We start from the raw sequence: 13,082 nt of genomic DNA, 5'->3' as shown, positions 1-13,082 counted from the left end.
TTGCTCAAAATAATGTTATTAACGATATGAAATCTAAAAATTTTATGTTGGTGGCCCGAAGAAGGAGTTAAAGGGTCGGCCCCTAAAACAGAATTGTTCCGGTTAGCAATTCGTGAATACTTGTTGAACAAAATATGTTTATTTTTTTGAAACCTTTCATTTAATATCAAGAAAAACGGGCTGGCCCCTCAAATTAGGGACCAAAAGGACTCCAAAGTCTTTTAATTATGACTTATTTTTAGCGATAATTTGATATTAGTCATAAAACAAAAAATTAGAGCTTATGTTTCATAATCTAAAACCGAAACTGTTTTAAAATCGGACCATGCTTTGCAGAGATATAGGGGTTTGAAAATTGATTTTTCCGGAAAATTTGTTTCCACATTCTTGGTTAAGGAAATAGTTCTACGTTCATGGTAAAATTAACTCGTACCTAAAATTATTCGATGATTGTTAAATCGTTATTTTACACATTGGGAATTGTATTGGCAAAGTCATTTTAAAATCGATAAGGTTTGTTAATTCGTACTTAAAATCATTCGGATTTTGTGAACTTGTACCAAGAAAGATTCAATTTTTTTCTTTATGTCTTAGTTTTTTTATGTTTTATGGTTTAAGAACTCTACTTTTTACATGAACTTCTAGCTTTACTTTCGACATTAACGGAAGACCCACTCGTTGCTTTGCAACGAGCTTTGCTCTAGTTTTTTCTTTTTCTGACTTTTTTGGAGCGTTATTTCTCAAAAACTACCCAACCGATTTCCACGAAATTTTAGAGAGTGATAGAACATCATCTTCGCTAGAATTTATTTAATCTTCAAATGATGACATCACTTCCGGTTTCAGATAATGACGATTTTGTAAATTTTTAAGGGTCATTTTGTCCACGCATCTCCTCCATAACTAATAAAGACAGAAGCTTTAAATTTTCAGGGATTGTAGATGAATGTCTGTAGATGTACCCCCTTGCTTCCATGAATGGAAATTGCTCAAGGCCTTTAAGCTCGCCTGAACCTGAAAATTAGCACCAAAATTTTCCACAAAATTAAGAACATTTTCTGAAATAACTTTTGATGTATACATATTTTGTTAAAACATGTAATGCAAAAGATGTTTATATTTGCAAGACATATAACTTGATATCAAGAAAAAGGGACTGGCCCCGTCAATTAGGGGCCAAGAGGGCTCTAAAGTCTTCTTACAATAACTCTTCATTGAACAATAGTTTGTTATCAACTATAGAAGCAAAAATGGTCATTGTAGAGCTGTTTATCTATACAGTACCCTACTTAAGTCATATGTTACGTAATTAGGGGTTTAAAGGGGCCAGAAGTTCGAAAATTTGATCATTATTATCAGAAAAAGGAGAAATATTTTTAAAGGCAATGTAGAACAAAAGTTGCTCAAAATAATGTTCTGTACAATATGCCACCTTAAATTTTTTGTTGATGGCCCCATTAAGGAGTTAAAGGGTCGGCCCCTAAAACACATTTGTCAGATATCTCGAAAACGGTTAACACTTTGTAAACACTTGTTGAACAAAATATGTTTATATTTGCAAGACCTTTAATTTGATTATAAGAAAAAGGAACTGGCCCCTCAAGTTTAGGACCAAGAAGGCTCAAAAGTCTTTTTAAAATAACTCTTTACTGAAAAATGATTTGTTGTTAATCATAGGAGCAAAAATGTTCATTGTACAGCTGTTTATCTATACAGTACCATACCTTTGTCATATGCTACGTAATAAGGGGTTTCAAGGGGCCGGAAGTTTGAAACTTTTATCATTTATATCTAAAAAAGGAGAAATATTTTGAAAAGCAATGTAGAACAAAAAATGTTAAGAAGAATGTTCTCAACAATATGACAACTTAAATTGTGTTGTTTGTGGCCTCTATAAGGAGTTAAAGGGTCGGCCCCTAAAACACAGCTGTTCAAATATCTCGAGAACATTAATTAACAATTCGTGAATACATGATGAACAAAATATGTTTATATTTGCAAGGCCTTTTATTTGATATCAAGAAATAAGGACTGGCCCTTCAAATTAGTGGCTAAAAAGGGCTTCTAAGTCTTTTGATAATAACTCTTTTCAAGCGATAATTTAATATTAATCATTAAGCAAAAATAAAAAACTGTTTAAGCTTAATCTAACGTTGAAATTCGTTTTAAAATCGGACGATACACAACAGAGAGATTGAGGTTTAATATTTGATTTTTCCGGAAATTTTGATTCCGCGTTTAAAAAATAGCACAAAGTTAAATGTAAAATTAACTAGTACCACAAATAATTGTTAAGTCGTACTTGAACACATTCGGATTTTTTTTTGTTAAGACGGTCTTGAAATCGGAAAGGTTTTTATTAAGTCGTACTTAAAATCATTCGGATATTGTTAAGTCGTTCCAAGAATTATTCGATTTTTTTCTCATGTTTTAGTTACTTTTGTATTTGGTTTAAGAACTCTGCTTTTTACAGGTACTTCTAGCTTTACTCTCGACATTAACGGAGGACCCACTCGTTGCTTTGCAACGAGTTTTCCTCTAGTTCTTTTTTTTCTTCCTAGACGCAAACTCTGAGGCTTCATATCGTGCTCATTTCTGAACGGTTTTTTACAGGTACTTCAAGCTTTACTCTCGCAACGAGCTTTGTTCTAGTTCTTTTTTTTTCTTCCTAGACGCGAACTATGAGGCTTCATAGCGTGCTCATTTCTGAACGGTTTTTGTTCAAATTTTCATAACTAATAGACTTTACAAAACACTATTTTAAGCAATTCATACAATATAGAATTCCTTTTCCGTATACGAGTTATCCCTTTATTTAAAAAAAATTAGGGCATTTGGTTTCCAGACAAAGGCTCCGAGACTATGATTGCAGGGCATGGGAATCCATGAATAACAGAGACATTGTAGTTGTGCATATCTGTTTTTGTTTTTGGATTACGTTTTTATTTAGAAAAAGGTAGGGGGTCAAAAAACAGGATTCCAAAATGTGCGAAAATTTAGACATATCTTCCTTTATATCTTTTAAACGAACAATATTTTGTTAAGACATGTAGAATAATATTTGTGCAGAATATCAAGGGCTTTCATTTGACACCAATAAAAAAGGGCTGGCTCCTTAAATTAAGGGCCAGTAGCCCCTAAACGTTTTTGCTTAATAACTCAAAAACGGTAAGTTGTCGCTGGAAAAGTTGTTTGTTTGGATCTTATCAAGGTCGTTACAAAGTTATTTTGTAAGTGATGTTTGTAGTATGAGTGTAAAAAGCGTTACATGTTGACATCAATTCTCTTTAAAAACTAAAATTTTAATATAGGGTCATAGCACGCATGATCTCAGATTTCCATGAAACTTTCTCAGGTGATTGATACTCATAAGGTATGACATTATCCACCATCAAAATAATGCCTATTACCTTGGTTGCCATGGTAACCAATTTCATTCATTTAGGGCCCAAATACAGTTTTTGAGTTGGAAAATAAGGTATACTCAAAGTCACAGAATGGGCTTATTATACCCCCCGCGAACAAACTTTTTGGGGGTAAATAGGAATCACCTTGTCCGTCTGTTCGTCCGTCTGTCCGTCCGTCTATGTGCAATCGTGTCAGGTCCATATCTTTCTCATGGAGAAACATTGGAAGTTCTTACCTCACACAAAGATTGCTTATGACCCAAGGATGTGTCATGACGTTGACACAAGGTCATTCGGGCAAGGTCAAGGTCACTGGCAGAAAAAAGGCAAAATTCGTGTCCGGTCCATATCTTTCTTATGGAGAAACATTGGAAGTTCTTACTTCACACAAAGATTGCTTATGACCTAAGGGTGTGTCATGTTCTTGAACTGAGGTCATTTGGGAAAGGACAAGGTCACTGGCAGAAAAAATGCAAAATTCGTGTCCGGTCCATATCTTCATTATGGAGAAGCATTAAATGTTCTTACTTCACACAAAGATTGCTTATGACCTAAGGGCGTGTCATGACCTTGACCAAAGGTCATTTGGGAAAGGTCACTGGCAGAAAAAATGCAAAATTCGTGTTCGGTCCATATCTTTCTTATTTGGGAAACATTGGAAGTTTTTACTTCACACAAGGATTGCTTATGACCTACGGGTGTGTCATGACCTTGACCCAAGGTCAATTGAGGAAGTTCAAGGTCATTGTTTCAAAAATGCTAAATTCTGTCTGTGTTATGTCTTGTATTAATGGAAATATTAGAAGCTAAAATTTGACACAAAGCTTGCCTGTCTCAGGCCACATAAAACTATTTTTAGACTCTCATCCCTGTCTCTCTGAAAATGGCCTGTCCAGATGACTTTTTTTTAGGAAAAAAAATGTGGGGGAAAAAATTTCGGAAAAAATCCGGCTCAGTTTACCAATAATTCAAAATGTTTAAATATTAAATTTTTCTTAGCGGGGGGTATCAATTGTGAGCTTGCTCACAGTACCTCTAGTTTATAAATTTTCAAGATATTTCACACATTATATACATAGCACAAATATAGATGTACATGATGCAAGAGAAAAAAATCTCGATGTCCTTGTTCATTTTAAAGCTGGCTCAAAGATGGCCAAAATTTCTAAATTTTGATATTTCAATTTTCACCCTATTTTTGAAAGTCTCTCAAAAATTACAGGCAAAGAAAAAATAAATCAATTGCAAATTTGAAAACATGGGTATATAAAATATTATTTATAAAAACTAGAGCGGGTATCTTTTTCGTTTTTGTTTATTTTACTTCCAAAATTTCTTAATTTGACACCTTCCCAACCCCCTAAAAAATTTTATGAAATATTTTTTAAACAATAAGTTGATCATAAAATTCCTTTAAAATACTTTTTCTGCTTAAATAAATGAAAAACTTGTTAAATATCTTAAAATATTTAAAATCAATATATCAAGATAATTTAATTTGGCTTTATAAGAATTGTTTCTATATATTTTTTGCAAAGGGCAGATAACTCCAAGCGTGAAAGTATATTAATTGAATCTTAACAAATCATAATAGCATGAAATTCTGTTTTTAGGTATTTTCCATCAATGAATTAGGTTAACTGCTTGAAAAGATAACAATATTTATGATTTTAACCAGTTTAACAAGGCTTAAATTAATTGTTTTGTATGATAAAGGGCAGATAACTCCAAATATCAACACAAGGGGAAAATGATATATCTTTTCAATGCAACTCCAGAAATAAGAATCAACACTTACTTAAAAACTAATAAATAATTCTTCAAATTAATATTCAAAATATATTCGAAATCATGAAAATAAAATAAAATACACAACAAAGTGACAATAAATTAATGTTGAATTGCTCAAAATTTTTGCGAGTTCAGTTTGTTTATTATTTGTTCATCTAGCATTGTATGTCTGACTGTCTTGTTGGTCTGGGTATTCACTGAACTGTTCTCATCATTTTCCTCAACACTCTGCAATGTTGAAAAAGTAAAATATTACATGTATGGATCATTTAATAAAATCATTTACAGGAACATGTATGTATTTCGCATAAAATACCACAACAGACATGTTCAAATGTGATTGAAATTTTTTTTTTCAAATAAGAAGCAAAATCCTGATGTGTTTATGTTTACATGTACAAAATTTCAAAAGTGAAAAAGAGGAAATGCGCAGTACAGTTAAGGCGGCCAATAAAAATATCGGCAAATTTTTGTGATGAAAACGCATTTACTTTAGTTCAACTGGCATGTCCTTATTAAAACCAATAACAGTCACTCAAATAATATATATTTCTAAAATATATATATAAAAGTACAATATTTTATGTTCATAGTGGTCACGTGATATGACAGTCGCATGGTACAAGCAGATGTATTTGTAGTTTTGAGGTCATTTAATAAATTCAATATTGCAAGGGCATAGTCATGTCAAAATTCACAACTGAATTATAAAATATCTTAATGTTATACCGTACATTTTGAAAAACGCTGCAAACTTCGTGAGATAAGATTATTTGTTAGTAGTAACTGTAATTTATAATGCATTTGTTGAATAGTTTTGAAGGTCACAAGGTTAATTTCATTAAAAAATAATTAATTTGTAAGATTTTACAAGGATCGTAGAAGTTTATAAGTTACATAGCATATTTCAAATTCACATGTAAAATTTTGTCAGAATCAGTTAAGCGTTAGCTGCAGATCTGTAGCTCTCTGGTTGAAAAAATTCGGATAGACAAACCAGAGAGCTACAGTTCCAAGCGTTGTAAAAACCTCCGATTTACGCCGCCGTTTTTGTGTCGCTCGCTTCGGGAATTATATCCGACTTTAAAAGCATTCAACCGCCTAAAACATTGGATTTATTAATTAAACATATAGTTTACCCTAACTCTGCTAACTTTGTTTTCCTTTCAATGGTTCACAACGGCCATCCTTCGCCTTGGAATGTCATCGTTTTAAAAAACTCGCCTTATGACAACCATGTTTACCTAGTAGCGAGATCTCGGGTGCGTCGATTTACCCAAATGGACCCAAATGAACCCAAGCGGAAATCAATTATAATAAAATCCTCATAATTTAGGGAAATTTGGAAAAAAATAAAAGCCGAAGGTCCATAACAATAATTAAAATTATTTTAAAAAGTTGTTTTATTTTTATATAATATATATATTTATATTATTTGAATATAATTACATACATTATATAATTTTAAAAATCGAGATAAAATGCTCATCTTTATTTTTCAAAAACAATTTTTAAAGATATACTGAAAAAATTTTAATTATTGTTCTGGACCTTCGGCTTTTATTTTTCCAAATTTCCCTAAATTATGAGGATTTTATTATAGCGAGCGCAGCTCGCCGGTGCGCAGCGCCGGCTAGCGAAGCGAGCTCTAAGAACCAGTGTGCGCGGGAAAAAGAACGAGCTAAACCTACAGTTCATCAAACAAAATTTTTTGTCTACGTCCCATAATGCTCTCTAATGTTTTCACCCGTGGTGCTATGCCAAAAATGGCCGACTTTTAACTCGTAATTTACGGTGACTTAAAGTTTGAACACACGTTTTGAGTACCGCATATGCTTTGGCGAGACTCGAAAGATTTGTTACATGCTTCCATACCTCCGTATTTGAGTCGAGAAACGTAAACAAAGACGAACAAAGTCATAGATGACGTCACAGTGCACCCGCGCTATATTTCCCGCGATAAATTTAGAGGTGGATCAAACATCTGTAATAAGTATAGTCTGCGATACCTGCCTCATTTTGACATATGATTTGTTTTTAGTCTTTTTTTAATATAGAGATTTTATATATATATATATATATATATATATATATATATACTAGCAAGAGCCATACTTTACTGTCATATCGATCCATTTTTAAACTAATTGTGCATGCATGTACAGTAGGCAGGAAAGTATATGAGTTGGGAGGAAATAAACGATAGGACATTTTGAACTAAATAAAAAGGAATAAAATGAAAAATTAACAGGTAAAAAAAATTATGTAGAATTTAAAAGTGGGAAATTACACACCTACAAATAGGTACCGGGCTCTCTCTCTCTCTCTCTCTCTCTCTCTCTCTCTCTCTCTCTCTCTCTCTCTCTCTCTCTCTCTCTCTCTCTCTGGGTAGGGGGTTGCGCTGTATATATCATAACCATTAAAATTAGTACCTTTTGCATACTTATTGTAATGCAATACTCTCTCAAAAATTCTTTGTCGTTCTTTGATACCTCAATAAAACTCTAAGTTGACAATGATGCAAGGTACAGTATGTGTAATTCTTGCTGCGCTCGCCAGAACGGTAGCACCGTAAAACATATTAATTGTTTTCCGCTTGAATCGCCATTTGGGTCTTTATTTTTCTTAATAACGGCTAACAACCCCATGAAATGACTAAAACAAGTGATGATATTAGTAATAAGGACTTTATTATAATTGTTTTCAACTTTAATCGCCATTTGGGTGCATTTGGGTTCATTTGGATCCATTTGGGTAAATCGACGCACTCGAGATCTCGCTACTAGGTAAACATGGTTGTCATAAGGCGAGTTTTTTAAAACGATGACATTCCAAGGCGAAGGATGGCCGTTGTGAACCATTGAAAGGAAAACAAAGTTAGCAGAGTTAGGGTAAACTATATGTTTAATTAATAAATCCAATTTTTTAGGCGGTTGAATGCTTTTAAAGTCGGATATAATTCCCGAAGCGAGCGACACAAAAACGGCGGCGTAAATCGGAGGTTTTTACAACGCTTGGAACTGTAGCTCTCTGGTTTGTCTATCCGAATTTTTTCAACCAGAGAGCTACAGATCTGCAGCTAGTTAAGCGTATGCCCTTGCAATTAAGTGATTTATTTAGGTACTCAGCTTTAAGATATACGGTATTTTACACAAAACAGAGGTTGCCTCTTAATACGATGTATACTTATAACAAAATGAAAATAAGACTATATAGGTAGCATTCTACTTATAATAATGTTAAACAAAATATTCATTTATAATTTTCCGTTAATCTATGACATTTAATTTTCTTCGCTAAAAAACTGCATGATAGCCTTCAATGACTTAACTTAATGCGTCATTTTGGAGCATATGACGTCATATTTTGTAGTACAGCGAGAACGACATCTCGCTTATATTTCAGTGTGTAGGATATAACGGACCTCAAAATTGTAAGTAATAGCATTTGTTGTTTTCAATTTAAAGGTTAGCATAAATTAATTTTGCTAATAAATTAATGAATAGGAAAGTTTGGAGATTTTTAATATACTGTGATGTCATAATGCACATTTCCCGAACTTTTTGTCTGAACGGAATTTATTGACAGCCTTAACTGTGCTGCGTGGCTTTTAATTATTATCTCATTTTTTAAAGTTATATTGATTAATGTTATTTTCACTTGGAATTTAGTCTATAGCTGCATGCACTAATTAATAGCCGCAATTGAATTAGATGTAGCATAACAGGGCTCACCATTAACTAAAATATTAACCTGTTCTTCGGGCAAGTTGCTTACCTGTGTAAATGCTATTATAAATTGTAATTTGTCATTGAAAAGTATGGAAAAATTATGAATGGCATATGAAATAAATGATTGAAATTGATTAGAGTATGGTTGGTCTCCACATTATTTACTGTCACAAAATATTTCATTAAAAATTATCCTTATTGTTGGTGTTATCAAATACAGTGTATCTCAGTACTGGGTCAGTATTCTTATTAAAAATAAATTATTAATGTTTAAAACATATCTTACTATTGTATATACATGTAAAATCACTCAAGAGAAGAATATTCTACTCAATCTGCTGGTGTGTTCTAGTGATATGACACTGACAAGTTCATTTAGTACATTTATTTCAGCAACTAAGCTACTATATATAGTTTGATTATAGGTTTTCAACCTTCACTGAAATTTCATGTTTCTTTTTTCTTATACTAAAAGTTTGATCTGTTCCATTAAAGTGAAAAAAAAAATATTTAATTTTTCATGACATTTTATCAGGTCTATCATCATATCATAATTGTTCGAGAAAAATGAATTGTAAACCAGACAAGTGTTTGTGTAGATTGACTTGTCCAAATAAAAAGATCAGCTGGACAAAGCAACTAGACAAGTGTAACTGTTGATCCCTGCATGATAGATAATATACTATCAGCTGATTTGAATATCTACATGTGACATCACTTTTTGATTAATTTTGTTTAATATCATCAACTCACATTTTCTCTTCTATGTCTCCCTTTTGACAGACTGTTGTGATGATAAGAGCCAAATTCATTTGTTTCTGCAGCATACACATAATCCTACAATTGTATTTTAATATATTCACAGCAAATTTATAACAAAATGAATCATTTTAAACAAATTCCCAAATTACCTTTACATTTACTTTAATGCTGTTAACTTTACATGTATTTTTATAATCTAAATTAATTAGTCTGTTGAGTGTTCCAAATTGTATTTCCATCACTGTTTGTTTAATTAAGATGGCTCAAATCAGCAAAAAAACAACAACAAAAAAAACAACAACAACAACAACCCCCCCCCCCAAAAAATAACTTTATAGGTATTAAATATAACATGATGTGAAAGAAGAATATAAATCAAAAAGGTGAAAAACATTTTTTTTATTGGGGGGGGGGGGGGAGGTATTTGTATTTTCTTTTACTATCAGTATACAGACAACCTAAAATTATCAATTAAAAAAAATAATAACAACTGAAATTTCATATTGTGAATAACATGAAGAACCTGGGTGATACTGTTAATAATTGGAGAGGGTGTTTTGGGGAGGGATATTCTTGTTTGCCAGGGGAATCTGATGCCTGATTTTTAAAATTTACTCTGTACAATAACATTTAGACCTGAGGTGTATTCATTGAGAAAATCAACAAGCGATGGAAGCTTGAACAGACTAAAAGATTGGTTGAAAGTTATTTGATTTGGATGTGAATATAAATACCTTGACCAATTGGAATAAGGAATGCCATGAACTGCATCTTATCTCCACAGACTGCCTTTTTATGATCCTATTTCTTCGCTTGTTCATGAGGTTTTTAAACATATACATGTATATTCCAGAGATTTGGGGTTAATTTAATCAAACCACATCATTCATTCATTCATTGTGGTTTCATTGTGGTTAATTGTGGTTAAAAGACGCGCCCCATTCGTTGATAATTTTAAAGAATATTCACGAGTTTTAAACAACTTTTGATTAGATTTTATCGGTCACAAATTAATCACTACTGTAGTTTTTCTACATGGTCGTCTACATTGTGGAAGCGAACGCATTAACATTGCTGCGTCCCCCCCCCCTCCCCGCCCCCACCTCCCGCCCAGCTGACAAGTGCTCGCGCTGGGGTTTTTTTATTGGCGAAAAGATATCAAAATCTGTCTAAAATCTTTTTTGGTGGCTTTTTCGTATGTGTAACATTTTGTTTCCCTTTCCCACCCCTTTGTTTATTCGGTCAGTCTGTGTTAATTCAATCGCCACGTGCGACCGAGAATATTGTGTCGCTTCAGCGCACACAGCTCAGATCGAACATATATATATATATAGCCCCAAGTCATCACTTGTAATTCAGTAAGAGTTGGAAGGGTGCTTTTACTACTTAAAATAAAAACTAATAAAATCATCCAAAAAAAAGTTACCGTACATGTAACTCAATAGTCAATACCAAAAAATAAAATCCGTATGAATACAAACTGAAATCACTTTTTCAGTATTCGGCGGATTTGATTTTTCTTCTAACATTAGTATTTTTATTGGTTTCGGAGAGGTCAAAATACAAACAGTAAATAAACTTGATATTATTTACTTCGATAATGTTGAAAAATATTTAAAATTAGTTAGTCACATTCGTTAGAAAAAAATGTTATAGGAACAACCGATTATTTTTTTCATATGCCGTATCATTCGCGTATATAAATATGTTCTGTACATCAACATGTAACTCAGAAAAAAAAATCAAATAATTAAACAAAAAAGGAAATTGTAATTACTATTTCGAATTTTTTTTCTCAAAATACATGTTATTTAACATTGTATTGAAAAGAACAAGAAATCAAAATGATTTTAATTTTTGACTCAATATTCGTATATAGTACCGGCGCTCCGGATAACGGCGTACAGTGTATAGATTATCATAATCTATTTGAATTAAGTACCATGCGTATGGATTCCCATAATAATTAATTGCATGACTGTGTAAATTGTAGGCAAATCCCTGTGTGTTGATAACTTCTAAGACTTCTAGTTTTCCGTTAAAGGTGGTTTAAATAATAAAAATAATTTCTTGTAAAAATATCTATTATCGGGATTCGAAAGAACTTTCTTCCCGCAATTCATAGAAATGAACAATATATTTTCTTTCTATGTTTACATTTAATTTTGTTCAAATAATTAATAAATTTTCTGTCATTTAAATTGTGTGCTTCATCAAATACTGATTCCGATTACCTTAAAGTCATTAATTTTCCATTGGCTATTGACAAAGAAAGAGACGCCTGACCATCCAATGAAAACAAATACACAGAGTTTGATTGACAGGTTCAGCCAGGTGCAGGTCTTACCCGATGTCCGGGGTTATGTGTACTGCCTGTACACAGCCGAATGGTCTCAATAAGAGTTATCGATGTAATTAAATAAAAAATAAAAACATGCTTATCAAAACATGATCGTGTAAGTTAAAGTTGATTTAGGTTTGTTCCAATAGAAATCATGTTTTGCTAACTGTAGTTCATATTTTGTTTATGTATAGGGATTTTTAATATTGTACCAGTACTGAAACATCGTATAAAAACGTTACATATAAATGTATACCTTTCTTTTGATTGTTAAAAAATTAATTAAATTTTGTAAAAAGATAAGTTTATCATTTCTTCTAGATTTTCTTCATGAAAATACCTACAAAAGAGTTTTGCCAATCACAAACAGTTTAAAGTAATGTATAACACGGGCGCCATTTAGAGACAATTAAATTGTCAGAGAGTTCCGAATGAAATCTGATGAACGTTTCACACGGTTCTCGCACGCTTTGCTCAAAACGATTGACACGCTTCGTCCGAAATTCTGCACGCTTTGCCCAAACGCTAAACGGTTTACACAAAACGCTTCACGGTTCATACGAAATGCTAAACGGTTTACACGAAACGTTTCTGGCACGTAAGTCGCACACTTTTTTATTGTAGTAGTACGTTTCAGGGTCTCTAAATTTTGTCAGCAAGCAACAATTCTAAACTTGCACATAGTCTTCAAAAATATAGAAATATTTGAATAAAGAAGTTATCTTAGAGAAAAGGTTACGTGTTTTGTAGGTTGGTTCGGTTTAAAAAAAACGCGATTCCTGACAAGAATCATGAGTACATACTGTTTATAACAATGCTTGCTACCCTTTGAAACTTTAACTTGCCATTAAACATCTCATTTTTTAAATAATGTTTCAAACGATTACATTAAATGTGTTCGGCAAATAGTTTTTTTTTTTAACATTTTTTTACTTTCTTTTTCAAAACACGTTTTATATACAGGCTGTCAATCACAACACGCTTTATAACAAAAGCAGAACTGAAATATTAGTCAATTATAATCGTTTGACACCATATCACATATATTTT

General features: G+C 32.4%; 2 protein-coding genes across 13 annotated transcripts in view; one reads left to right on the top strand and one right to left on the bottom strand.

The window, feature by feature from the left end:
• LOC117688742 (ubiquitin-like modifier-activating enzyme 6) overlaps positions 1 to 13,082 on the top strand; it is a 48,776-nt gene that overhangs the window by 17,769 nt on the left and 17,925 nt on the right. The gene's annotated exons all lie outside the window — the stretch shown is intronic.
• LOC117685279 (uncharacterized) overlaps positions 1 to 13,082 on the bottom strand; it is a 54,701-nt gene that overhangs the window by 32,544 nt on the left and 9,075 nt on the right. For 5 of the 12 annotated variants that reach the window (XR_010714763.1, XR_010714764.1, XR_010714765.1 and 2 more), the window contains 2 exons: positions 9,683 to 9,766; positions 5,232 to 5,426 (listed from right to left, as the gene is read on the bottom strand). The exons of 5 other annotated variants lie outside the window; for them this stretch is intronic. The gene's annotated coding sequence lies outside the window, so the exon portion shown is untranslated. Of the gene's footprint in view, positions 1 to 5,231; positions 5,427 to 9,682; positions 9,767 to 13,082 lie in introns of those variants that run through there. 2 more of the 12 variants (XR_010714769.1, XR_010714768.1) reach the window with 1 other exon arrangement.

This window comes from Magallana gigas, chromosome 6, assembly GCF_963853765.1.
Source record: "Magallana gigas chromosome 6, xbMagGiga1.1, whole genome shotgun sequence".
NCBI classification, from domain to species: Eukaryota; Metazoa; Mollusca; class Bivalvia; order Ostreida; family Ostreidae; genus Magallana; species Magallana gigas.
Note: the sequence above shows the minus strand (reverse complement) of the source record. Positions and strands in the feature narration are given on the sequence as shown.